Raw genomic sequence first — 14716 nt, 5'->3', positions numbered from 1 at the left:
TTGAGTCTTTCTAGAAATAAAGCTCATTTCATTCATTTTTACTTTTTAACATAAAGGATGTCCTTGATACTATCTGGCTTCACTAAAAGGCTGGATGAGAATGAACAAGGTGAGCTTCTGTTGGTCACTGTGAAGTCTGCCTTTGTTGGGCTGAAATTGTTGGCTCTAGAAAATGTGGGGCTTTTGTTTTGGGGTTTGTTTGGATTTGTTTGTTTGTTTGTGCCTTTTGTGGTTTGCCATTGCCTCCTTCCTAGAGCTGAGGGAGAGTGACTGGCCCAATGTCCCCCAACTGGCTCTGTGCCTAAGGTGGTCTGGACTTTCTAGCCTGATGCCTTAACCACTACACCAAACTGGCTGTCCAAGAAACATTTGCGGTCAGCAAAATCTGGTTTATAATGCTGGAAAGCTCCTTGATTCAAATAATTTCCAGGAAGTTCAGGTGGCAGTCCTAGCAAGTAGTATGTTTACATAAGTATATTTCATATGTCAGTGCAACATTTCCTGAATCTAACAGGTTCAGTAACAATTATCTGTAGCTTTGTCACATCATACTTAGACTACTGCTGTGTGCTATTTGCTATGTGTAGACTTACTTCCAAAGAGCTGCCAAAATCTTCATCTGGTACAAAAACACTTCACTCCTATGTTGACAAGTCTACACTGGTTGGTAATTGTTCATTTTAAGGTATTTTAAGATTAAAAACTCCACATGTCTGGCTCTCGTGATGAATCAACCCAAGTATTAATATCTGCAGGAAGACCCTTCTGAAGATGCCATCACTTGCATAGCCCTGTTCCTAGGTACAGAGAAAAAGCTTTCTTTGATGTTGTTCTCTGGCTGGAAAATATCCCCATTAGAATTACAGCTGGCTCTCTTTGTCTGCTTTTAGGAAAAGTGTTGACACCTCTTTTTACTATGTCCTTATTATTGTTTTTAAAGTTTTAGGATGCTTCTCGATGGGGTGAGGAATTTTTGTACATTGTACTTGTACATTGCTTTGGTGTAGGTATGGGTTTTGTTTTGTTTTGTTTACAGAAGGACAGTATAAAATACTAAAAACAAATTCAGTCAGCCTAGTCTTAGAATTAAATTATTTTATTAACTAAAATAAAATAGAATAAAGATTCCTTTGCAATTAATAGGATTTGAGTTGGATCCCAAGTATTCAGTCTGCAAAAGAAGTGGAGAAGAATATTTTGTGCACTGAAAGGGCTCTTTGAGCACAAACTCTCCTACCTTAAATATAAACTAGCTCTTTATAAAAATAATAAAGGCAGCATTAAAAATTAAATAAATAAATTTCTGTTGGGTGAAAACGTTGGACCGGTGTTTCTCCATCCAGTTTATAAAAATTTCCCATTCTTTTCCTGCAGTAGATAAAATTAATCAGGATTTCAGCTTTGTGGTCTAATGGCTGATGAAAAAAAAAGAGAGACAATATCATCATAAAACACAGTGGTTATTTATGCTTGTTTTTCTAAATCTAGACTTTGATGCTTTTTTCTCTGTCGTGTTTTGATTTTATGAAAATGTTCCAGAGCATTTTTATGTTGCAAAGGGCTATACACCAACAGAATGAATGGGTTGGCTCTAGAAAACCAGAATGTGTGGTTTAGATATTAGTTCCACTGATGGCTTTCCCATTTCTTCTCTAGTATAGTTGCCAATCATTACAAGATGAACTAGGTTAATTACATGAAATTGGATGGCTTTGGGCCATTCGTGCCCTGTTTCCAGCATAGATTATAGCAGTGCTCTTTAAGTGGAATAATCTTTTAAAAGACAGTTTGGAAACTGAAATTGGTACCAAACATAGATATCACAGTGCTGCCTGAAATCTATCATGTGAAACATGCCACCAACTGTGTTCCAGCATCCATGGTTATTTCTTTGTTTCTGAATTCAGTTTAAAGACTGTAACAAACAATTGAACGTACAATACTTCAGAAATCACTTTCTTCCCTAGATACCAACCTAAGCCTGAACGTTTGCTTCAGAGGCCTCTTCTCTGTAAACACCAAGATGGAATGGGTGGTACAAGAATCATTTAAAGTGGAATGAAACTTAAAAATGGAATTTGGAATGCATCCTTTGGTACTGAGGCTTCCAATCTTTTGGGGTCAATGACATATTTGGAATTTTGAGAACATGGTCATCAACTTGCTTACAAAATGGTTAGCCCCACGGTGACCTGTCTCCAAATGTTTCTGCTCGCCTGGTATGTTCTGGCAGAGTGGGCGCCCTTATGGGACCAAGGAAGTATGTCTTCTCTGTTGCAGCCCCCAGCATCTGGAACAGCATCCCCCACTGTAGAAACACAGACAGTGCCTGCTCTCTGTGGGTTCCAGAAAGCCCTTAAGATCTGGCTCTGGGGGCGCTGTTGTGGTTTATTGTTACTGTTATGGCTATTTTTAGTCCACACCATCTGTATTGTTTTGTGTTTTTAACTGTTTTTATTGTTTCCTTGAATTTTGTAAGCTGCCGAGAGTCTACTGGAATGGGTGGCCATAATAAACTGGATGATGAAGAGGAGGAGATTGTCTATTTTTGGAGTGACTGCCAGTGTAGGCATTGTGAGTCACCACTACCACTATCCATTTATCATAGAGCAAGCCAGTGTGAATGCTTCTGGTCAGCCTAGCTTCCAGGGATGCTATGATATTCTTCTTTTCTCAGCATTTTAATAACACATTTTTATTTCAAGTGTTACTGAAGTTTAATGGCTTCTTTATATTGGTATTTTTATATTTATATTTTCTATTATTTTCCATGCTACTCACTGAAATATTTTTATATTTTATCATACTTATTTTTTGTTTTCTTAATACTTTAATTCACCCAACATACTTATTGGGCATATTAAAATTACAATAAATAAAGTAATGCTTAGTGGTCTACTACTTATAAAGACACCCCAGTCTAATGTTGCTGTACTAGGGTTTTAAATTGTGGGATTGCTCTTCTGATTTGATTGTTGATTTGTTTTTATATGTTTTGTAAATCCCTTTGGATATGAAACATTTACAGAAAAGAAGAGTATAAAATAAGGAGAACCGAAAAGGCATGGCCCAAATTAAAGAAGTCAATGGGTTGGATCCAGAGATAGACAAATGAAAATCTGTTCCATTGAGAGGGTGCCCCAACTCCTCCTCTGCCAGATTCTGTGTTCTGAAGATTGTCTAAACCTACCTTAAATACCAATATAAAGAAGCCATTAAACTTCAGTAATGTGCACACTTGAAATAAAAATGTGTTATTAAAAATGCTTGAGAAAAGAGGAATATTGTAGCATCCCTGGGAGCTAGGGTGACCAGAAGCATTCACATTGGCTTGCTTTATGATAAATGGATAGTGGTAGTAGTGGCTCACAATGCCCACACTGGCAGCCACTCCAGAAACTACCTATAAATAACTACAGGTAGTTGTCACTTAACAACCATTTGTTTAGTGATGGTTTGGACTTACAGTGGTGCTGGAAAAAAACAACTTACAACTGGTTCTCACATTTACGACCATCATAGCATCCACGCGGCCATGTGATCACAATTTGGGCGCTTGGCAACCAGTTCACATTTATGACCATCACAGCGTCCTGTGATCAAGTGGTCGCCATTTTCACCCTTTCCAGCTGGCTTCTAGCAAGCAAAATCAATGGGGAACTGCATGATTTGCTTAATGATCACATGGTTTGCTTAACAACTGCCACAAAAAAGGTTGTAAAATTGCGTCAGATTCACTTAAGGATCACTTTGCTTAGCAACCAAAATTCCAGTCTCAATTGTAGTTGTTAAGCGAGGATTACCTGTACCTCAGAGGATACCAGCAGGATGGGGTAACTAGGAGCAGTTGAAGTGTCTTTCCTCTTGGGCAAGACATCAAGGCACTCCAGTGAATTTGTCAATACATATCAATATCCAAAGATCTCCTTTAAGCCCACTGGAATTTAAAAATACTACTTTTTTTGCTTTCAATACTATCTTGTGTAAGAATCATCTTTTGATTGCAAAGAGCAAAGTTTAGATTGACTGTGAAAACTGTTTCAGGTGAAAAGAAGTTTCTTTACTGACACTTTTATGAGAACTTTATCAGTTTCAGTGTATTTCCAAATATTTACAATGGTTTGCCTGGGTGGAAAGTACACATGAAATCTTAAACTCGCATAGCCATAGAATTAATGCTAAAGACTGTCTGGAGTACAAAGGTTATGAACTGTGTATTTAAAAGTCTGCAGAATAGAAGTCCAGATGGCATCACACAAAGTTGTTCACTGTAGGATAAGACTCCTATGCCACTATATATATATATAGAGAGAGAGAGATTGATACATTGATATATTTATATTATATACGTTGTATATAATATACATATTATAACCTATATAGAACAGGAAGTATAACAGCCATATTAGGCTGTGCTGGAAGAGATTACACATGTGGATACCATGTGATTTTTTTTTCTTGCCAAAAAGTGAATTTGAATTAGAAAAAAAAATCCACTATAAAAATAATGAATATTTGCTAGTCTAATTTTATGTGCTATATTATTATGTATGTATCCCACTTTCTCACTTACTGACATCCAGGACAGCTGGCTACAGAGCTAGAGCTTTCTGTGGCAAAAGTATTTATGAGATAGCCCACATGAAAAGTTACTTTAGAACGGAAAACCCGTGTGGTTTTTGTTTTTGTTTTTCAGAAAAGAATCCTTGTGTTTTGAGAATGATATTCTAGTTTACTTTTGCTTTTAGTTTGGGTTAAAAGTTCATTTTTTTCCACTTTCAAGTCCTAAGGAAACTATTGGCCAGCCAACCAAGGACTAATTCTTAAGAGGCCGCTTCATGTCAGCCAAAGACTGCCAATATCTGTTTGTCAAGTAATGCAACAGTTTATTGATTAAACAGTTCACTCCAGGGTTTGGAGCAAAAACTGTGGACATTTAACCAATTGAACAATTTATTGCTGTAATTGAAGGGTTTAGTTGGTGTTTATTAACTATCTTTTCAGCTGTGTTTACTAACCTGTCATAAGAATAACCCTTGGGCCCTGACTTTTAGTTTTTAGATGTTCCATGAGTGGTAGTGATATTTCAGTTGTTAGTAGCCAAGGTCATGACTTTACTTAATCCTGTTTTTCAAATTCAGTATAACTAACGGCTTCTTTTTCCGTTCAAGAGAAATATACAAATATAATAATACATGTACAATTCAAAAAGGATTTTTCCTTTTGATCAAGAGCACGTTTGATAAGCAGTACAGACCATAATATCTCACAGCTTAGTATCTTTTCCTTTATATAAGATTTGTCCATGCTTCTGTTAAAATTGATATCAGGAGAATGGCATTTTGTTCTGTGTACAGCAGGAGTCCAGTGAAATGTCTCAGACATGCATTACTTCTAACACAAAACTATTCATTCACACAATGAGGGCTGGTGATAATACTATCACTTTCTCCCTTCCCAGTGAAAGTTGTTTAACTAAAACTAATTGGCCATTTTAAAAGTACATTTAGCAGGGAAATTAATCTGTCCTTGGCAGGTGTGAAAATTGTTTATTTCTAGTCCATTCAATAGATACCTAATCTGAACAACCATGGAGCAATCCATGTCATTTGTCCTTTTAAACTCGCATGTGTGTCACAGCTGAGCAGCCTGTGCTAGTCTGGATTGTTTATTCATAAGAACATTAAGGTAAAAGGCTTCCTTAAATTTGTGCTCAATACCTGATGACACATCCTTAGTGCTCTGGTGCTCTTCTATCCAAAAAACTAACCAAATAAGTGATGGGTTTTTTTACCAATTTTGAAAAAAGCTAAACCAGGTTGGTTCTTCAGAGTTAGGCTAAACTGAAAACTCTGAAAAATATCCTAGGAAAAATGTCAGTTGTTACTGGGAAAACAGCACAAATGTGTTGTTTTCTTGGGCAAGAAAATACACTGTCATAATACTTCTGAAAAGCAATTGTTTTTATTGAAGCTGTGCTGAGGAAGTAATGTGTCTACCGGGAAACTAAAAGTAACAACAAAGGTAGTATTTATGCTCTTCCTAATTCAGTTACTATTTTCTGGGAGAATACTTTTACTTGTGTGTATGTGTGTCTGTCTGTCTGTTTGGCTATCTCCTGCCACCATGCAGTTAATAAAGGATTTATCCCCACTTTGCAAGTTAAGTAAAAAAACAAGACAAAAAACCTTCCACTTAGCCTTTTGCTACCATATTGCTAGGAAAGTTAGAAGGCTTTGGGTATTTGTACAAGTTAGAAGGCTCTGGGTATTTGTACCTTCTGGTGCCCGGAACCTTCCATTGTTGGTCTTGGATGGGGTGGCATTGCCTCAGACAGACCCAGTGCATAATCTGGGGGTTACCCCGGACTCATGGCTCCTGCTCGAAGGGCAGATGGCAGCCATGGCTAGGAGGGCCTTTGTACACCTTTGGGTTGTGCACCAACTGCACCCATTCCTGGACTAGGAGGCCCTACTCGCTGTCATTCATGCCCTCATTTCTCTTGTCTGGATTATTGCAATGTGATCTACTTGGGGCTGCCTTTCAAGAGCATTTGGAAGCTTCAACTGGAGCAGAATGCAGCAACACGGGTAGTAAATGGCAGCAGTTACTCGGCACATGTAACACCACTACTCCATGAACTGCATTGGTTGCCAGTATGCCTCTTGGTTCCAGTCAAGATCCTGGTTGTCACCTTTAAAGCCCTTCATGGCTTAGGACTGAGTTACTTGAGGGACTGTCTCTCACCAGTTGTTTCTACCGGTCCAATCCCACCAGGCAGGATGGGCATGCTGCGGGTCCCATCAGCTAAAGAATGCTGGTTGGCAGGGCCTTTTCTGCCATAGTGCCCAACTTAGGGAAGTTCTACCTCCAGAGATCAGGTTGTCCCTGACCCCGCTGGGCTTTTGAAGGCCCTGAAGACCTTGTTCTGTGCCCAAATCTGGGGCCTCAAGTGTGGGAAGGGACCTGCTTCTTGGTTGTATTAGTGATTTGGGTTGTTGTTTCTTGGCTGCTTATATTTTAACTTTTATAATGTTTGTAATTGTTTTTATTTCATTTTAATTTTGTTCGCCACCCAGAGTCACTCATTGAGATGAGCAGCCATATAAATTGGATAAATAAAAAATAAATAAATAAAATTCCAATTGTATATTGCTTAATCAGGGATAGTTATCCCAAATATTACATTATCTTCATCTTACAGCAAGTTTTAGGGCAATATCACTGATGCTTATTTGTTTGCAGAACAACTGGAATTTAACTGAGATCAGGGTTTGAAAGATCCATCAATTCCAGTTCCAGATTTTCACATTGCTTTTTGAGTAAATAGTCCATAAAACCCAAACTTCTGAACTGGAACAGACAACCTATCATATTTGGAATTTTGAGACGATGCCAGGGAAACACTCAGAATGGGTGTCATGGGACTTCTAGGAATTACAAACTTCCATTTACCCAAAGACACCCTAGTAACACTGTTTCCCATCATTTCTCAGCCCGGGCTCTTCTCCAGTAATTTTATCAGAAAAGTTAACTTCATGTCCACATTCAGGCCCTGGATTGCAGCTCGTCTAAACACGGAAACAAAAGTTCACTGCAGGGCCTGATTTTAACACCTACTTTATTTGATCCAGAGGTTTGCAGAGGGTTTTGTCCTAACAGCCAGGAACCACGCTGAGACAAGGAACTGGTCTCTAATGTTTTATTGCTTGTACATAACAGGAATCCTAACAAACTGAAGAAGCGTGGGAAAAACCCAGACATATAAACCCCAAAGGTTAAGGCGGTCCCAATCTGTGTCTCTTTGAATGGCTGCCCAATTCCTCAGTGCTACGCATGCGCTTAACAGTCTGGATGGGAGCCCCCTGCTCACCATCCTTACTCATGACAGGTTTTCTCTGAGCATCAAGTTAGGATTAGGGACAACAATTTTTTTAAGAATGGAACAAAACTGTGATTAAAGATGAAGTAATTTTAATAGACTGTATTCAGTTAAGTACAGTTAATATTACTTGCCTTATATGTGTTTTATGTCTTCTTGCACGTTAAAAATTATAATTTACTGCAACTTGGAGGAGTTCCCAGGGGCTGTGTGGAAGGCTTTCTGTGGCAGTGGGGCTTCATATTTGTCTTCCAATTCAGCTGTTCTTCATTTGCCTGACCCACTTGCTTAGGCAAGATCAGAAAGCGTTCTGTGTGAATAGAAGGACTTAATGTTAGAAATACACAGAGAGAGTTCCTTTCTTACTAGCTTTATTGTCAAATTCTGTCATTATTTTTCAAGTTAAAAAAAATGTAGCAGAGTGAATCAACTCATAATTTCAAAAGGAAAAATATTTTATAATTTTTTTCTGTTAAAAAAGTGCTAAACTATTTCCTGATTTTTTTCCCCTTAAAGCCTCCATGTCTAGGATTTATTCTTGGAATTGCATTCCTATTTCCTCCTTTTAATTACAAGATTTCATAGTGCATGAATAACATAAAACTTACTGCAAAGACATATATCTGTTTTATGTAAGACACATGTATTTAGGAGTGTGAGAACTTCAAGATTACCTTGATACTGAGAAAATGTAATTTATTTTATAATTATCTAGAGTTTGCTTTTGACAACTCCTTTGTAATTTTCACTACTTGGTCAATATTAAGACATCCACTGTTACAAGTACCTCATCAGAAAGAATACAGAAAATCAGTTATGACAGGCTAAGCTATCTCAGAACATAATTAAATACCAACAATGGTGGTATTAAAAAAAGACATGCTATATATTTTGAATACCCACTATATATTCTAATTTCCTACTGAAATGCAAGCCAGTCTATGGCTCATATTCAAAAAAGGAGGACTTTATTCTCAAGTTCTTTTCATTCCTGATGCACACTATTCCATTTAGTTCAGAAGTAGAAACAGAGTGAACAATTCAATTTATAAATTATAAATAAACAATCCAGTTTCCTAAATCATCTGCATGCTTATCAACTGTTAGCTCTGAAGTCTTTGCTATACCTGCAATCCACTATTTAACTGCAAGAAGATCAAACCAGTCCATAATCCAGGAAATAAAGCCAGACTGCTCACTTGAGGGAATATTAAAGGCAAAACTGAAATACTTTGGCCACATAATGAGAAGACAGGACATCCTGGAGAAGATGTTGATGCTAGGGAGAGTGGAAGGCAAAAGGAAGAGGGGCCGACCAAGGGCAAGATGGATGGATGATATTCCAGAGGTGACAGACTCGACCTTGGGGGAGCTGGGGGTGGCGACAACCGACAGGAAGCTCTGGCGTGGGCTGGTCCATGAGGTCACGAAGAGTCGGAGGCAACTGAACGAATAAACAAAAATCTAGACCTAAGAAATTGCTTTAGAAATGTTATGCTCTCCTCTATCCATGCCTCTGAATTCTCATCTGTATCATACTCTGCTCATAAATGTGTTCCCTTTCCAGTGCCTTTGCAGAGTTAAACATATATTATCAGAGATTAAATTAAATTCAATTACTTATTTAGTGAAACAGTGGTAATCAAATAGCTCACAACACTGTAATATAATTACTTATGTATGTCTGTATTTTATTCATTTGTTCAGAATGCCTACCTACCCAACAGAAGTTAGATTATATGGATAGGTGACAAAGGCTACAAGTCACAAAGGACAGGAACCAAGAGTTTGAGCTCAGTAACTGGAATTAAACAGATAACTAGTCAACTTTTCTCAAAAAGCTGAGCTGGATTGGACCTCATTATTACATAGATGGAAGTTGGCAGGAAATAGCAGATTTATAAAATGGACCAGTGAATTAAAAAAAAAAAAACCAACAAACAATATTTGTATTTTGCCAAAGTCAAGCTTGACTTGAAAGAATCTTGTTGAAGTTACGATACAAGGCATTAATTAAGATAAGCATAAAAGGTATAAACCGCACCCTTCGTAAGAACATGCTTGTTAAGTGTAGCTAATAATAACAATTCCTTAGCCCATTTAACTCAAATTAAATTATATTTCAATAATTACAACCATTCTTGTAGGGAGCCACTAATGAAAAGCAATAGTCCACCAATTTTTAAGGCACTACAAACCATTCTTCACCCAGTCAACCCACCCTTTCTTCAGATGCAAGCCCTAAATCCCAAGATGCTTCTGAGTTGTTATATCTATGAATTAATTAAATTTGTATCCCATCCTTTCTCCAAGAACAGCAAGAATACATGGTTCTGTGTGCACTTAATCCTGTGAAACAAGTTAGAATAAGTATTTTAAAAAAACAGCTTTAAAATGAAAATAACAATTGCCAGGGAAACCAATAATGAGTAATAATGCTATAGAAAAACATACACATTTTAAGCTTCTATCTCCTGCTCTGGAGTCCTTTGATGCTATTTGAATTGGCACGATTTTACTGTGTTGGTTGGCTAATTATTCGTTGGTTGCATCTTAAGCTCTAGGATTTCTCTATCAAAAATGAGATAAACATGGTTTATAAAATTTTCTCCATCCCTATGATGTTACTCTAAATTTCTGAATTTTAGCATAGAAATCATAGAACAATTGATTATAATAAAAATGTGTTTATTTAAAAATACAAACTGTTGGAGGAAAGCTTGTAAATGTTCTAAAATGAAGAAGAGTGGAGAAGAAATAATAACATCCTTCTGTCCTGGAATTGGAAAGTTAGAGGAAATGACAGCAAATGAAAGCAAATGAAGATGGATGGAACCCTAAAAGGGTGAATGGGGTTCTCTTGAATAGGGGCAGGATGGAATTTTGACTCCTGGGTCACTTTAGATGCTGTCTTTCAAAGAACATTTTCAGAAGACATCACTTCCTGATGGAGACTGAGGCAGGGTTGAAGACCTTTAGAACTTAACTTGTAGGTTATTCAGAGGTCAATGTAAATTGAACTCACCATTTTTGATTGGCAGTCGGAGGCAGAAAGCATTTGGGAATGTGTTTATTATGAATCACACTGTTTTTGTAAAATTAGGATACAGTTGAAAAGCCCTTAAATGTGTAGATAATTATCTCCATGGGTCTAACTCTAAGGATTAAAGGAAATTGCACCACGTAGATCAATTGTCAGTGAAAGAAGCATCGCTACAGTCTTATTTTCTGCAGTTGTGGTAGAATAAAATATTTATAATTATTAATTGCATGCAAAAAAGAAAAAATGGCATTATGGGGGGAAATTATTGATGGAGGGGGGATCAAAGCTCTAGGACTTCCTTTTCTATCCTGCAACTCTCAGAAACCTAAGGTAATATGGTCTTGGGCCATCTTAAATAGGAATTTGGTGAATCGTCTTCCCAATGCATCTGAAATTCACTAGGATTCCTCTAGACGAGCTCTCTGTCAGTTGAAATCTTCCCGTATAGAAACATCTGTTTCATGTTAACACTTCCATTGTAAACACATTTACTGAGAAATAAATTACACTTTTCACTGAGATATACATTCATTTCATATAATGAACATATATCAAGATTCTGATAAAATTACTGTGGCTTTCCCAGTGTTTCTTTTAGTTCTAAATAAGCTTGGTTATTGCTCATTTCTGCATTATAAATATGGATTCATATGATTACACCCAAAAGGTGATATTTTGGTGTCTGAGAATGGATCTGTGACAGTCCCATTTAATTTTTAATTTTTTAAAAATGAATTCATTATAATGAATGTAATGAATTACCTGCAGCAATATTTGTTACAGTGTGTCATATATCTGAGCAAAAGGCTTTACCAAGGAATATGGAACAGATTTTGTGTGCCTTGTTGTGTTTACTTTTAGTTCTTTCCCTCTCCCCTCCCAAAAAAAAAAACTGGGTATGATTGTGTGGGCATGAAATTAAAAATTGTACTCTAAATATGCATGCTAAAGTTCAGTGTGTTGGGTTGAATAGAAAGGCATAGAGTTGAAAGGATTTTAAAAACAGCATTTAACCTCAGCTGGGGGCTTGTCCAAAAAGAAAAAGTGTGTGATTGTTTTCCCTCCGGAAGCCATGCCCAGGTGGTGAAAGTTAAGTATTGTTGCTCAGATAAGGTCTGAAAGCATTTTCCTGAATGTCGTCTTTGCCTTTCTGTTAAATGATCTGTATGAATGCAGACCTGTGGACAGACATAGTGCAGGCCTATTGACAGAGTTAGAGTTGGAGTAGTAGGACTTGAGTCTGCATCTTAGATACAAGCCATTTCACATCTCTCACTAGAAGCTGTAACTAGTGATACAGAGGCCAGAAGTGGCATGAATAAGGAACTGCAATAGCACCAGTGTATGTGAAAGGATGTCTTACCCTAGAATGATTTTTCTTTCAGTGTATCTTCTGTATGAACTATGAATAATATGCAGGGGAAAATGTCACAAAGCCTTGGCTTTTACTACAAAAGTTCACATACCTTGCTGTTTATTTTTCTGTATTCATTTCAATTCAGTTTGTTGTTGTTTATTTGTTTAGTCGCTTCCGACTCTTCGTGACTTCATGGACCAGCCCACGCCAGAGCTTCCTGTCGGTCGTCAACACCCCCAGCTCCCCCAGGGACGAGTCCGTCACCTCTAGAATACCATCCATCCACCTTGCCCTTGGTCGGCCCCCCTTCCTTTTGCCTTCCACTCTCCCTAGCATCAGCATCTTCTCCAGGCTGTCCTGTCTTCTCATTATGTGGCCAAAGTATTTCAGTTTTGCCTTTAATATCATTCCCTCAAGTGAGCTGTCTGGCTTTATTTCCTGGAGTATGGATTGGTTTGATCTTCTTGCAGTCCAAGGCACTCTCAGAATTTTCCTCCAACACCACAGTTCAAAAGCATCGATCTTCCTTCTCTCAGCCTTCCTTATGGTCCAGCTCTCGGAGCCATAAGTTACTACGGGGAACACCATTGCTTTAACTATGCGGACCTTTGTTGTCAGTGTGATGTCTCTGCTCTTAACTATTTTATCGAGATTTGTCATTGCTCTTCTCCCAAGGATTAAGCGTCTTCTGATTTCCTGACTGCAGTCAGCATCTGCAGTAATCTTCACACCTAGAAATACAAAGTCTTTCACTGCTTCTACATTTTCTCCCTCTATTTGCCAGTTATCAATCAAGCTGGTTGCCATAATCTTGGTTTTTTTGAGGTTTAGCTGCAAGCCAGCTTTTGTACTTTCTTCTTTCACCTTCATCATAAGGCTCCTCGGTTCCTCTTCGCTTTCAGCCATCAAAGTGGTATCATCTGCATATCTGAGATTGTTAATGTTTCTTCCAGCGATTTTAACTCCAGCCTTGGATTCCTCAAGCCCAGCTTGTCGCATGATGTGTTCTGCGTACAAGTTGAATAGGTAGGGTTAGAGTGTACAGCCCTGCCGTACTCCTTTCCCAATCTTAAACCAGTCCGTTGTTCCGTGGTCTGTTCTTACTGTTGCTACTTGGTCGTTATACAGATTCCTCAGGAGGCAGACAAGAGGACTTGGTATCCCCATACCACTAAGAACTTGCCACAATTTGTTATGGTCCACACAGTCAAAGGCTTTAGAATAGTCAATAAAACAGAAATAGATGTTTTTCTGAAACTCCCTGGCTTTTTCCATTATCCATCGGATATTGGCAATTTGGTCCCTAGTTCCTCTGCCTTTTCTAAACCCAGCTTGTACATCTGGCAATTCTCACTCCATGAACTGCTGAAGTCTGCCTTGCAGGATCTTGAGCATTACCTTACTGGCATGTGAAATGAGTGCCACTGTTCGATAGTTTGAACATTCTTTCGTGTTTCCCTTTTTTGGTATGGGGATATAAGTTGATTTTTTCCAATCTGATGGCCATTCTTGTGTTTTCCAAATTTGCTGGCATATAGCATGCATTAGCTCGACAGCATCATCTTGCAAGATTTTGAACAGTTCAGCTGGGATGCCGTCGTCTCCTGCTGCCTTGTTATTAGCAATGCTTCTTAAGGCCCATTCAACCTCACTCTTCAGGATGTCTGGCTCTAGCTCCCTGACCGCACCGTCAAAGCTATCCCCGATATTGTTATCCTTCCTATACAGGTCTTCTGTATATTCTTGCCACCTTTTCTTGATCTCTTCGTCTTCTGTTAGGTCCTTGCCATCTTTGTTTTTGATCATACCCATTTTTGCCTGGAATTTACCTCCGATGTTTCTAATTTTCTGGAAGAGGTCTCTTGTCCTTCCTATTCTATTGTCGTCTTCCACTTCCGCGCATTGCTTGTTTAAAAATAATTCCTTATCTCTTCTGGCTAACCTCTGGAATTTTGCATTTAATTGGGCATATCTCCGCCTATCACTGTTGCCTTTTGCTTTCCTTCTTTCTTGGGCTACTTCTAGTGTCTCAGCAGACAGCCATTTTGCCTTCTTGGTTTTCTCTTTTTTTGGGATGTATTTTGTTGCCACCTCCTGAACAATGTTGCGAACTTCTGTCCATAGTTCTTCTGGGACCCTATCTACTAAGTCCAGTCCCTTAAATCTATTCTTCACCTCCACTGCATATTCCTTAGGAATATTAGTGAGCTCATATCTAGCTGATCTGTGGGTCTTCCCTAATCTCTTTAGTCTGATCCTAAATTGTGCAAGAAGAAGTTCATGATCTGAACTACAGTCAGCTCCAGGTCTTGCTTTTACCGACTGTATTGATGTCCGCCACCTTTGGCTGCAAAGGATGTCAATCTGATTTCAGTGTTGTCCATCTGGTGAAGTCCATGCATAAAGCCGTCTCTTAGGTTGTTGGAAGAGAGTG

The sequence above is a fragment of the Candoia aspera genome, chromosome 1 (genome assembly GCF_035149785.1).
Source record: "Candoia aspera isolate rCanAsp1 chromosome 1, rCanAsp1.hap2, whole genome shotgun sequence".
NCBI classification, from domain to species: Eukaryota; Metazoa; Chordata; class Lepidosauria; order Squamata; family Boidae; genus Candoia; species Candoia aspera.
Note: the sequence above shows the minus strand (reverse complement) of the source record.